General features: G+C 32.2%; 2 long non-coding RNA genes across 2 annotated transcripts; both read right to left on the bottom strand.

Moving 5' to 3' along the window:
- Positions 1 to 1,314: 1,314 nt before the first annotated feature.
- Positions 1,315 to 3,297, bottom strand: LOC127143867 (uncharacterized). The gene is made up of 4 exons (XR_007815433.1): positions 3,006 to 3,297; positions 2,491 to 2,926; positions 1,919 to 2,255; positions 1,315 to 1,812 (listed from the first exon to the last, which is right to left on the bottom strand). It is a non-coding gene; the product is annotated as an uncharacterized LOC127143867 (long non-coding RNA).
- Positions 3,298 to 5,986: 2,689 nt separating this feature from the next.
- LOC107991940 (uncharacterized) lies at positions 5,987 to 10,539 on the bottom strand. The gene is made up of 4 exons (XR_001764274.2): positions 9,961 to 10,539; positions 9,784 to 9,864; positions 9,632 to 9,695; positions 5,987 to 6,091 (listed from the first exon to the last, which is right to left on the bottom strand). It is a non-coding gene; the product is annotated as an uncharacterized LOC107991940 (long non-coding RNA).
- Positions 10,540 to 14,125: the final 3,586 nt, after the last annotated feature.

The raw sequence follows: 14,125 nt of genomic DNA on the forward strand, positions 1-14,125 counted from the left end.
AGAAATATTCATAAATTTATTTCTATCTTTATCGATATTTTATAAAATTAAGTTCTTAAAATTTATGTTGCTATCAGTATTACTTTTACATTGATATTAAAATATTAAATAATTTGTTTTCTAATTTTTAACATATATTTAATCTATGAATATAACAAAAATAAATTAAAACATATACGAATATGATAAAATATAATAAAATATATCTATTTCATCCTTCAAAATCAATTTAACAATTTAATTTTTTTGAAGAATTTTAAACACTGTTTTTTAAAGTTAAAATTGACTTTAAAATATTAAAAAGCATATTTTGAAATTGAGCTAGATGTGTTTATTGTTTCATTTATTGATTACCGACCTAATTAATACAAGGTCGAAGTTTTTCCACACTTTTGATTCTAAGCATTTTTACTCTTCCTTGTGTTTCTCTTTCTCATGTAAAAATATGTTTCCGAAATGGCCATAAAATATTTATAAAAGACAAAGGTAAGTACAATATTTATATATATATATATATATATATTGTTTTTGAAAATAAATTATAATATTATAATTTATATATAATAGATTACTATTCAGAGAAAGGATAGGATTATGGAAGGGTTAGTGTTATGATAAAACTAATGTTATGAGAAACTTAGTTTTATCATAATTCTTGTTTGAGGGAAGAGTTTAGAAATGTAGTTTTATGACAAGAAATGTTTGGGGGAAGGGTCACGTGAGAAGGGTTATTATAGTGTTATGAATAATATATGTTTGAGTGAAGGATTATATGGGTAGGTTTATGAAGAATTTTTTATAAGATTGTTTAGGGGAAGGGTTAGTTGGATAGGGTTAAGAATATATATATTTTTTACTTATTAATTTTTTAAAAATTCACATTGTACATATACCAAATAAATTATTATTGCATATTTTTTATTACGAAAACGTCGAACCCCTCTTGCATATTATCTTTTTCTATGTCTAATGTTATTAAATTAGTAAATACACTCGACCAATTTCCAAATAATTTGTTAACAAATTGTACTAATTTATTCTTATTCATTTTTTACAAATACAAACTAGTTATTACGTATTTATAATTAGCGGTATAGTTGTACATTTGTTTTTAACATATTTAATTACGTGGTCTAACGCATACGTCCATATTTATATTCATTAATTAAATAAATTATTACGTAGCACTTGAACGCCATATTGTTCGAATTGTTACTATTTGTCTTAATTTGAACGAAACATTTTAAAACGGATTGAATGGATGTAGAAGGGAGAAAAAAAAAACATATGCATAAACAAGTTACAAATCATATAGGGATCGAAGTATTGTGCATATGAAAAAAAAGTTTGCTAAAATAGGAATACAAATAACAGTAAAAAACATAATTCAAGTGAAGTAAGAAAACAACAAGCAAGCCAGTCAAGAAAGGACATAAACTATCTGAAGATGTCTCGTAAGAGGGCTCTGCAAAGTTCTTCCTCTCATCGTCAATCATCTCTATGAAACCATATGTATGACGTCAAGCTCACCCTTCCACTGGCTTCCCCTCTTTCTCTTCGATCCGGCCCTATCGTCTGACGCGCAAGCAGGTCGTGATGCTCGTACATCCTCCTTGGACATGTCAATCCCCTAGCTGTACATGGATGGAAACTCCTTGTTCCCATCCGACATGTCAACTCCCTCATACCCGGTAGGCTCGTTCGACCCGACGTCGGTGAATGTCTTAGCAAAGCGACCCATCGCCCTAGCACACCCGAAAACATATGCAAGTTCGTCGTAATAGAGAAAGAGTTTGTTAAGGAGTCCCTTCGCTGCAGGATGCGATTGCATAAAAAATAGGACCACTTAAAACTACTAATACGAAAATTGTTAACTAAATATACAATGCGCAAGTAGTTTAACGATTATTTTCCTTACCCTAACCCAATTATCAAAGACTTCCATCTCCGCAATTATGCATTTTGCGTCATCGTTCTAGCCAAACCCACTGCACGCTGGCCCCTTTATATCTACGATGGCTTGGAAGGTCCGCTTAAGTGTCTTGATTCTATAGTCTAGTACAGTGGTTACGCGGACATGACATCCAGGTAATTTTTTGGCCATCATGCATACTAGTTAGGCCAGGTGGTCTAGCGGGAACGTACTATTGTCAGACTTCCATCCCCTAGTGGACACCAACTCTAAACACTCGACAAGAGTGTCCTCCTCCTCCTTTGTTTATACATGTTTGGGGGCACGGGATGAGGTTTCCATACTGAGAATGACAAATGACAACAAATACATGAAACACGTTAGCAATTTCACATTTCAACATTCATGAGACACAAACGACTAGCAAACAATATTAGGACATATAATTTATAATTCCTAATTGATGTAAAGCATGCACGCATACATTAGATATGGAAAATATAGAGTATAGGTCATTTGAATTGGCATATAATGAAGGGGTTCTAATTTAAAATTATTTTAGGTAAGCGTTACGCAACTGCCATTCGGTGAATATTGCTTCAGCTAATTTGTCGCGCCACTGAGACCACTCGTTTGTGGTCTTAATGTACTGAATGTCTTCTACAACAGTGGTCGTCGTGTACGTAGAGTCCCCCTTGTCAATGACTTCGCAATTGGTCATTTATTTGTTTATCAAATTGTGCAGCATGTAACATGCTAGGATGGCGTGACACTGCACTTGGAGGGAATAGTACGACTTCCCACGAAGAATTCCCCAACGACCCTTCAAAATATTGAATGCGCACTAAATCATATTCCTTGTCGAAGAGTGCTTCATGTTGACGTATTCCTTTACAGTGGTTGTTGGAGAATTTCCAGCACCACACCACTCTTGCAAGTGGTACCTTTGGCCTCTGTATGGGGTGAGAAATCTCTTAGCGTTTGGATAACCCACATCGCACAAATAGTAATATCCTGTTACAAAAACCAATGGTTTACGCACGTTTAATATGGAATTTCAAAATGACATGGTTGGATGAAAAATTGTAAATACCCTTTAGCATCCTGGAGAATCCATGAGTCTTTTGCAGAACCTTCCCAACCGTGACGTATATGAAATCCCCTTTCATGTCGTAGACGCCGAGTACATTAGTGACAATTTTCCCTTGTCCATGCGTGTGCTTTGTCGACACACAAGATCAGACTCGTGTATCATGCAAAAGTACACAAGCTGCCTAATTCTATGCCTAGTATCATACGTTGTCTGTAGGAGACGCTTATTGTCGTTCATTAGTACCTCCAACATTAGGAGCATCTGATGTTGGACCAGTGGGAACGCAGTTAGGATTCTAAGAAGTGTTTGTTGATCCATTTTAAAGTACCTAAAAAGTCCTAAAAACTATTTACTAAGTCTGTCAATACAGTGTCCATGTCCATTGTGAAAATATCCATATTCAAGAAAAAAAAAATCACAATTGCACATAAAGTTAGTATATGGAAGCTACGTACAAGTATTTAAAAACCAAAAATGTGAAAACGATGCCAACTTATGTTTGATGATGTTGTAAAGAAACAATTTGTTTTTCACTACATATAATTTGCAAAATGTTTATTTCTATTTAGTCATTATCCAAATTTAAACTTTTAAAAATCCTTCTTCAAAACAGTTTACTTTTTTTTTCTTACAAGTTATTTTTAACATAATATAAAAAGTTATACTAAAATGTGTTTGGTAAATACGGGTGATATTTGTAAAAGTAGTTTTACAATTAAGTTTGATAATGAATGCAAAATTTTTTAAACATATAAATTTGTACAATTAAAACTGTAGTATTTTTGTAAGCATCGAAGTTTTATTTGTTTACAACTTTGGACGATGAGTTTAACACATTTTACATTGTTGTCAAATTGAAAGTTATGTATATCTCAAATGGTGTCAATGTAATTTTTAAAACACGTAAAAGTGGGAAACCTAATTTTTAACTTTTGAAACGTAGAAAACCAATTTCAATCCGATGTTGTAATTCTTATTGCGTTCCAATTAACCAAATTGACGCCTATGCTACATATGAAACGATATTAGAAAATAATGGCAAATAATTTGATACTCATTTTTTTTATTACACTAGTGTGACTCGATGAAGTGCAATAGTTTACATTTGGATGCTAATTTCCAAAATAAAATCTAATTCCGTGCATCTAAGAAAAAAAGAATAAATTGAAAGTTTGAAAGCATAGGATAGAAAATAACAATACAAAATTTATTGAAAAAGTGAAATGTCCATAGAAATGTCCAAAAATTCAAAAATTACAAAACCAAAGTTTCTCCATTACAAATGAACATTGAATCTAGAAATGGCTAATCCGTAGACCTTTTAGAAGGGTCAGATGACTGCGGATGTTCAACGAAAAAAAAATGAAGACATTACGAAATGAAAACCGGTGAAAAGCATACACTATTTTAAAATTACCCAAAATGAAAGAAAAAATAAACAGAAAACCCTGAGTACATACCTTATATGTGGACGAATGCACTCGAAATGAGGATTAAAAAATGTAATACGTAAAAAAAACATTGAAACGTACAAAATATATTTTTGAAAAATTTTGTTAAGAGCTTAAGAGTCATGAAATTTGTTAAGAAATGTGAACCAGATTTCATAGTAGTGGAGGCATCAATAAGGAGAGGAAAACAACATAGAACAAAGCAAATTAAGAGAGAAAACAGAAGGTACATATAGCACACAAGAAAGCACAGAAAATGGATCGGATGACAAGATTCATAGTGGTTGAAACATCAGTGAACATATTTGAAAATAGGTAATATTATGTATATTTTCATCCAACATACATTACAAGAGAAGGCATGTATTCATGGAAGGTTCCTGATAATATAGAAAGAACAATAGGAACAAAGAAAGTGCGTGGAAAAGTTATATAATGATAGGGCAAAAAGTGATGAACAATGAAGCAAAAAATTAAAACAAACAAATTACATACCAAAGACAAAGTAGCAAACGACAGAAGAAGTGAGCAATAGAAGTCCAAAGATGCAAGTGAAGAAATCAGAAGAGGAAAGGTGAATATATAGGGGTAGATGAGAGAAGTTACTATGGCTTTAATGACCACACACCAAAAGAAATCAGGGAATCTCTACAAATAACAGTGTGAAAGCATAGAAAAGTCACACATGTGGTCAAACCCTAACCGTTGAAACCTACCATTTTTAGCATAGAAAGGGTAGGTTGTCAAAAATAATGAAAGGTTTGAACAATCTGCAACGAAAGGGATTGGGCGACCAAAATTTATCACAAAAAAGTATTGACTACAGAAATAAACAAAAGATTGAAAAAAGTACATGATCACAGACAAGGGAAGTTACAATGGAGTACTAATAATCAGACAACCCAAACAAGAACAATGGAATGGAAATAATTCAGTATCAACCATTGCAAAGTCGATCGGAGTAGGGGACCAAAAATAGATTTCATAGCATTTGTAGATAGAATTAGGTAATGAAGAAAGAAATATGAACTATCAAGTATAAAAAATAAATAAAGTTCCATAATTCAAACAATATAAAGCATGAGGAAATAAATTCAGAAATCATGAAATAGATATACTCATCATCGACTTTGATTAAAAAAAATAGTTTACAAAAGAAAAAAGATACCTCTCTACCATGCGTCAAGCTCACCGAATGCCACAAAAATGGGTGTGGCGTGTAGCATCGGTCCGAAATCAGTAAAGGCGAAGAGAAATCAACAACAGGAACACCCACAGACAAATCAGCAAGTGGAGCTATAACAGCACAAAGTTTCGAGGTATGTTCTTAACATAGTTACTTTATGTTATTTAGAATTTATTTTTGTTGGATGTTAAGTCATTTAAGTTTGAAGAGGAATAGAAAAGAAAAAGGAGAATAAGTTTTATAATAGTATAATATAATATAATATAATATAATTAATATAATATAATATAGTATAATATAATTTATATTATAGATTATTTATTTATTTATTTATTTTTTAAAAACCTTGCGTGTGCCCCCATCACAATCTTCATCTTCTTCTTCGTTCCAGTCGTAGGTCTTCTTCTCTTCTGCGTTCTTTGTTTGCCGCACAAGAAATATTACCTAACCTATAATTGCAGAGCAAATTCCCAAATTTAAGGTCGATTCTGTTGAATTTAAAGCACTCACACTGGGGTCCTTGCCGCCAACATTTCAAGGTACTAATGTGATTCAACTCTTCTTAGTTCAATATAAGGCATAGTTGTAGTATAGTAAACCTCTATCACTTTTTTGTTGTGTCCACTTGAGATTATGTTGAAAATGAATAATTGAAAAACAAGCAATGTTGATATTAGTTAGATTCCATCTGAATACCATTGAAAATCTCTAGACTACTCTACAAAGTTCATTCACAAAGAGTATAGCCATTGATGTGATTTAAAGGAATTTTTTTCCTTTTGATCTTTTGATTATTATGAATTTCAACCTTCGATTCTTAATTATCTTTTTTGTATTTTCAGTTCTTTTGATGTTTATGCTTTGTTGCTTTGGATGTTTCTTTAGCTTGTTTTTCTTTTGATGTTTAATTTGGGCCTCAAGAAATTAGTACGAACTATGTTGTAGAATTGTTCATTTACTTGAGTTGGTGATTTTCTAATGCAAAATTACAAAAGAAATGCATATACAAAAGCAGACTTGCAATGCATGAATGCATATACAAAAGAGGTTGAGAGTTGCTTCCCTTCTGATGCAAATATCAATAATGTTGCGAAGGTATTTTAGATTTTATTTGTCTTTGTCTTGAATTAAGGGCTATTCTTGTGGTTAGTTTCTGACGGGCACCGTTTGGTCTATTAAAAAACAATGTAAAGTATTAATGATCAGCTATGTTGATGATTCTGGTGGTTTGGAAGCAACTCTAGGCATTAAATTCATTATGGTTGTTGGAGAATAGAAACTGTGATTTTATTTGTGTAGTATGATCAGCTTACTCTTAATAGTTGTTAGTTGATTTCTTTAACTGAATAGGTTTTGAACATACTTTGTTGTTGTGATGTTATCTACTTCTTGTAGATTTGCTCTGCTGTTGGTGGTACTTATTTTAGCTCATGAATTGGAGGTAGTAGAGGATGCAGAATGCAAGTTTATTTGAAGCAAGTTTCATTCAAGGTCATTGAGTTCGGTTGATAGAAGTAATGTTTTGCATATGACAATATCGAACAAATATGTAAAGTTTTCAAAATGTTGATACATATATGGTAAAATGTTAATATATGCTAAAGTTTTGGAATTGTTCTAGTGCATATTTATGTTTGAGTTTTAAAACTATATTTGATGTACATTTGTCGTTTATATGTAGTTGAGTTCTTGGACCAATAGGAGCATAATACAGGAACAATAATATATATAAATTACAATTAAAAAATGGAAAATTGCTTGACGGTTTTGAAATATCATGAACAATAAATGTCTTGACGGTACACAAATGTCATAAACAACAAAATTCTTGACGGTTCTAAAATGTCATTAAAAAGCATACTCTTGACAGTTCCCAAATGTCATAAATAATCACTTTCTTGACGGTTATTAAATGTCATGAAAAATGCAATCTTGACGGTTTTAAAATGTCATGAATATTCGTATTCTTGACAGTTTTTGGCATTCATAGTCACATTCTCGACAGTTCTAAACTGTCATTAAAACTTATAATCTTGACGGTTCTAAACTGTCATGAATAATTGAATACTTGACGGTTATAAACTGTCAATGTTAATAATTCTTGACGTTTTTTACAACTGTCAAGAAAATTACCTTTCTTGACACTGGATTCAACGACGGTTTTAAAACCGTCAAGAATAATCATTCTTGACAGTTTAAAACTGTCAAGAGAGTTAGTTTCTGTAGTAGTGAAATATAGAGAATAAGAAGAAGAAAAATGTCAGAAATGGAAGGGAGTTCAAACCGGCTGATGCTATACACAATAATTTGAACTCTGAATCGAAGGGAAATAGGGAAAAGAAGAAGAAGAAACAAGAAGAAATGCCATATTGTTCGGTGATGGAAGAGAAATCGAAAAGTCAATACGAGTTGAAGGGATGGGTGAAGAGGCGTTGAATAGGAAAGTAAAGATGCAAAGTTTTCGACAGAATGAAAGAGAAAGAGGGAAGGGTTTAAGGGGTAAAAATGGGTTTATGGAAACCCTAAAACTAGGGTTTCCATAACCATACATCTAAATGGGGGTTAGGTTTAGCTTAACCTAACCCCAGCATATTAACAGTAACACTAAACACATCATAAAGAATGTCTATTAAATTCTTAAACATTCAACTTTAATGTAACTAAACTATATTATATAAAATATTCTGATACAAAAAATAACATTGCGGTACATGTGTTTTGAGGGGATTTTTCCTTCGAAAACTTCATTTGTTCTATGTTATTACGATTATTCAACAAATTTTGATTGTAGTACAATTACATTGTCAAACATAAAATTGTTATTATCTCAAGGCATGTGTATATTATCTTTGGTCTAAGCTTAAAAGAAAATGAAAGTTTCAATTAAGTGAATAAAAGGAGCAAACCTTCCCTTACTCTTCCCAAAATGAGAGTTGCAAAGTTAAATTGTGCCCGTATATTGCTTAAGAGAACACAAAAGACTATAGGTGTAACGACCCAACTCTTTATACTAAGCTGAAACCATTACTACTTAAAAGAAATAAAACTTTCTTAAAACAAAATGGAAAATAAAACTAATTTTCATAATCAAAACCTCGAGTATTCATTCAAATCATAAATAAATTAATGTAGGTAGAAATAAATCTAAAAAATAAAATCTTAGCTCGGACCCTACCTAGTTTTAAAAGAGTGATAAAGAAAATACAAAAATATTAAAATCAAAACTAATAACATAACAGCGGAAGAAAAATGTTTCCCTATGGCACGCTACAGTCACTTTTTGTCTTCTACCTCTATTTCTACCTTTGTCTGAAAAGTTAAACATTTAAAGAGTGAGTACAAAAATATACTCAGTAAGGGACCTACTACTAGTCCTGCTAGGTGTCTGTTAACTTCCTATTAGAGTCCTATAAAGTAGTACCCCTAAACTGGCACGTTCCCAAACACGTACAATCTGTAATCCCGTAGGAACATCCCTGATCTTTGGTGACTTAAAGGAATACTTAGGACAAAAATGGTCTTTGGTGAACACAAAGGAACACCTAGGACAAATTAGTTTTTAGTGCACTCGAAGGAAACACTAAAACCATTGGGTCGTGAGTCACCCCGTCGAGTCACTCATATACATATCATCTCATCTGGACTGGCGATCCCATCAGATTACACAATCATAAAAAGGTGGTGGTCTCGAGGGACACCCATATGGGTACAACTCTAATAGATAAAGTTAATTGAACACCATATCCATAGCAAGTAGCATAACATAACATCATGTCGTGAATATTAATCATAGCATTCTTAATCATGAGATTAATATTTCATGCATTAACATTAACATCATCAATCATCATCATCAACATAACTCAGTCATAACTATTAGTCATCATTAGCATCAATACATTATGCATTTTAGCTACGTCAATGGATAATAAGAATATCACATGCAAACTCTTACTTCAGTACGAGGGTCTAGTAGGAGAATCTCTTACCTAGAGATTAGCTTAATCCAAAAGTATAATCCGGACAGCAAGATCAAGTTTTCCAAGAGAAATCCTAAACAATAAGGGTAAAAAATATACTAAGTTTAATAACTTAATTAACAATTGCATAAGGATCCAAAAATTCGTTTAATTCAAATTACCAAAAGTTGTGGTTGAATCCTATTCAACCTTAATTTAGGAAAAATTCCACAGCACCAACTCCCAATTTGATCTAACCAGTCCTTTATGAAAAATAATTCAATTTAATCCAAAATTAAACTATTTAGGGTCCAAAATTAATCTTTATTGTGCATTAACCAAAACCCAATCAAACTTACCAAAAATAGGTGAAAAAGACCTAAAAATAGTTTTTGCGGCTCAACAGCTTAGCTAGAGAGGAAAGAAGACGCGTGCGACTCGACTGAAAGAGGGATTCGCTTGGGTAGGGGTCGGCTTGCGCTATGGCTCGGCGTATGCGGACGCACAACTTAGAAGGAGTTACGTGCAGCTCGAGTTAGGCTTGGCTAAGGCACGCGTGCAGCTTGACTCACGCGAAGACATGGCTGATCGGTGACGGCTGACGAAATACGAAGCTCGGTGGTGTGCTTAAGGCTTGAAAGGAGGTGACGCTCGGGTGGTGGTTCACGAATGGTGGCCTGCGCGACTGATGCAAAGATCGACACGACAAATGGTGGTCGACGCGCTGATCGATAATGTTTTCAGAGGAAGACGGAGTGGAGAGCGACGATCCGACTGACGACGTAGAGAAAACCAGCGAGTGGACGGTAGAACAGGCGACGACAACTCTTGATTGCTAGGGTTTATGAGGCAAAAGATGGATGAGCTAGGGTTTGACAATGAAAGAGAAGGTAAATTAACCAAATCTCCTTTTTAAAACTCCATTGATCTCTCTTTTCAATAACTCTTTCTATCAGATCATCACCTTTATCTCATTTTATACTTTTCTCCCAAAACAATTAAATCTTTTCTCAAATAAGTATATTATTCCCAATAATATAATTATTCTTATCCTTTTCACCATTTAATTAATTATATATACATACATATATAATTAATTAATTAATTATAATTCCTTTAACTTGATCATGAATCCACTAAACAAACTCAAATCTTTCCATCGAGAGTTCCAAATTTCAAATAGTTAATTAAATATTTTTCCAACAATATCTAATTAATTCTAATTTCTCCAAAATCAAATAATTTCAACAACTAATTCAAATAACACCCAAAAATAATTTCAACATGATCAAAATTAAACTTAAGATAATTAAAATTAATAGGATATTGTAACATCTGTAGTTGTTGATCAATTTGGTATTCTTGACAAGGGGTGCTAACCTGGCCACCCAACTTAGCTGATTCGACTGAACGTAAGTTCATATTTACTACATTTGTTCTTTTTTAGCTTAGAAAGTAAGTCTTTGATATCAACTTAAATTTATTTTATTTTAATTTATGCACTCCAAATGTCCAAATGTCCAAATTTAATGTGATGCTTTCAAGAGTCTTAAAATTCTTTCTCACCAAGAATTAATTATAAAATTAAAAAAAAGCATTCATATTCTATATATAAAAAAATTGAGAAACAATTTGTGTTTTCTTAAATAAAAAAATCAATTGCCATCTTAGTGTGAATATATTTTAAATTTGAATTTATTTTAATATTTATACTCTCAAATATCTTATAAATTTTCATATTCTTAATCAATCTTAAAACTAACCATTACTTTTTAAAGTTTTTTTTTTAATCTAAAGTAAATTTATAAAAAGAATTCTACAAATGTGAAAATAATTTGTCTCCAAAAGTTATAAAAAAAACTAATAAAGAAAATTAAAAATAAAATACTATAACAATTAAATTTAAGATTTATTAAGGAATTTAGAAGATTAAAATACAAATATTACATTACAGCAAATCTTAATGTAAGATATTATTATTATTATTATTATTATTATTAATTAATTAATTAATTAATTAATTAACTAATACTACTATTATTTATAAAATATAAAAATTTATTAATTTTGGTAAATATTTTCAACCATTTTTTAACTCGCAATAATTTATCTTTTGAGAAGATTGAGGATTTTCAATTTTAATCTAAAAAAAATTCAAATTATATCCTAATTGGTATTCAAATCAATACCAAATTTTGCATCATGCACTATTACATCTATTCCTTTCTTTTTCTAATGCGTTAAAATAATTGTATTAAAATGAATTTTTAACTTTCTGTTTGGTAGATTAAAATGAATATTAAGTTTCCAAACTTTTAATTTTGCATGTAATAAATTTATTATTCTTCAATTTTATACTTTGTAAGTCGTTATATTTTGGGATCTTTAAAAAATATAATAAAGTGGCAAAATATTTATGTTGTATAGAACAATTTTAAAAGCGGAAAAAGCCTAAAGAGCCACCATGAAAAATACAAAAATTGCCCCGTCAACAAAACGCGCATAGTATATTTGGTAACGCGCGTAATATATTTGGTATACGATTTTTTAAATTTGGCTACTATTTGGTACACGTTCGTTTAGATTTAGAATTTAAACGATTTATATTTATTCAATTCTATCGTTTAATTTGATTACATGATCATTTAGATTTGGTTATACAATCGTTTAGATTTGCAAATCTAAACGATTTTTTTTTCAAAATTTGGTACACGATCGTTTAGATTTGACTAAATGATCTTTTTCCAATATTTTTTATACAGAATCTTTTAGATTTGGTTATCCTAATCTAAACAACGTTAAAAAAGAGCAGGAAAATAAGAAAGATGATGCACACATGGAACAAAAAACAGAGAAAAAGAAGAAAGACGATAGAAAAAAATCAAATTTGGTTACCTACGTAAAAAAAGAGAGGAAGAAAAAAAAAAGACGATGCATGCAGCGAAAAAAAAAAGGAAAAAAAAAGAAGAAGAAAGACAATATAAAGAAATCATATTTGGTTACTCAATTCCAAACGACAAGAAAAAAGGAAAAGAAGAAAGATGGAAAGAAATTGGAAAAAAGACGATAAAAAAATCGTAGAGAGGAGAAGAAAGATGGAAGGACAAACCTAGAATATTTTAAAAATGATTAATTTTATGGGCTTTGTTACATGGGTTGTAAATATTTTAATAATTTGTTATATTTATGAAAATTTCTCTAAAGATGTAACGCCCCAAAATTTGAGGAATTTAATTTTACTATCTTAAGTGTAATTTTGAGATTTTGGGTGTTATTTAAATGTTGAAGTATTTTACCTTATGGAGATTTGATTCTATTGGATATTTGAAAATATCAGATTGTTGTTAAGTTGGAATTTATGTTTGTTTTGATTATTTATGTTTGGATGTATTATTGGATTTAATGACTTAATAATTGTATTGTGAAAATAATATAATTATTTATGAAAATATGTTTGGAGGAGATAAAGGTGATTGGTTTGATTGAGGAGAGAGAATATTTGATTTTATTTGGAAAAAAAAGATAAAAAGGGAGATTTGGTGAGTTTTAAATGAAGAGATAGAAGATTGGTTGTTTTGGAATTTATTAAGGAATAGGAAAAAGGGAAAATAATAATAAGTTAAACAGGTCCTTGGGAAGTGGGACGTCATTTTCTTCATGAAGGAAAAGAAAAGAAGGAAAACCCTAAAAACCCTGATCCTCTCCGCCGCCGCTGCCACATCGCCGCCGCTTTGTTCGTTCGATCGTCGTCGGGAGTGGATCGCAAGCCATCCTATTCATCTTCTCCATCACCAACCGTCGGCCGCTGCTGCTATCTCGCTGTGGAACCCGAGCCGACCCTCGTCGTAGCAGCAGTCCGCCCGAGCGTTTCGTCAACCGTTGTCGAGTTGCAGTCACCAGCCGTCACATAAAGTTCCGTCTCGCCGTACTGCTGAGCAGCAGCCGTCGTTGCAAGTCCAGCCGCGTCGTCCACCCACTCGCACAGCCATGCGGTCGCAAGTCGGGCGCCATCCGTCGAAGTCCGTAAAGCCAAGCTTGCGTCCCAGCCACTTCAGCCGAGCCGTGCACGCGCATCTGAGCCAGGTCGCCTTCGCCAAGCTCGTGTCCTAGTCCTTAGTTGAGCTATGCCTCCCTTCTACGAGCCGCGCCTGCCTTCCAGCCGAGCCACCAAGCTCTTTTTAGCCACCTAGCCATTTTTTGTTCTTTTCCCACCTATTTTTGGTAAGTTGATTGGGTTTTGGCATACCCAACAAAGATTTAATTTTTGGATCTTAAATAATTTAATTTTGGGTTAAATTAAATTATTCCTCTTAAAAGACCATTTAGACCAGTTAAAGTTGGAGTGTGGGATTTCTCCAGTTAAGGGCTAACTTGTTGCAACCTCGACCTTGGGTAAGTTAGTTTGACTGAATTCTTGAGCCCTTGGTTGTTTAGATGGTTAAGTTATGTAAATTGGTGTTTTCTAACTATTTAGGACGTCGCTGCTTGGAAAGCGTGATTTTACTGTTAGAATTCGTTTGAGCA

Source organism: Cucumis melo, chromosome 11 (genome assembly GCF_025177605.1).
Source record: "Cucumis melo cultivar AY chromosome 11, USDA_Cmelo_AY_1.0, whole genome shotgun sequence".
Lineage (NCBI taxonomy): Eukaryota > Viridiplantae > Streptophyta > Magnoliopsida > Cucurbitales > Cucurbitaceae > Cucumis > Cucumis melo.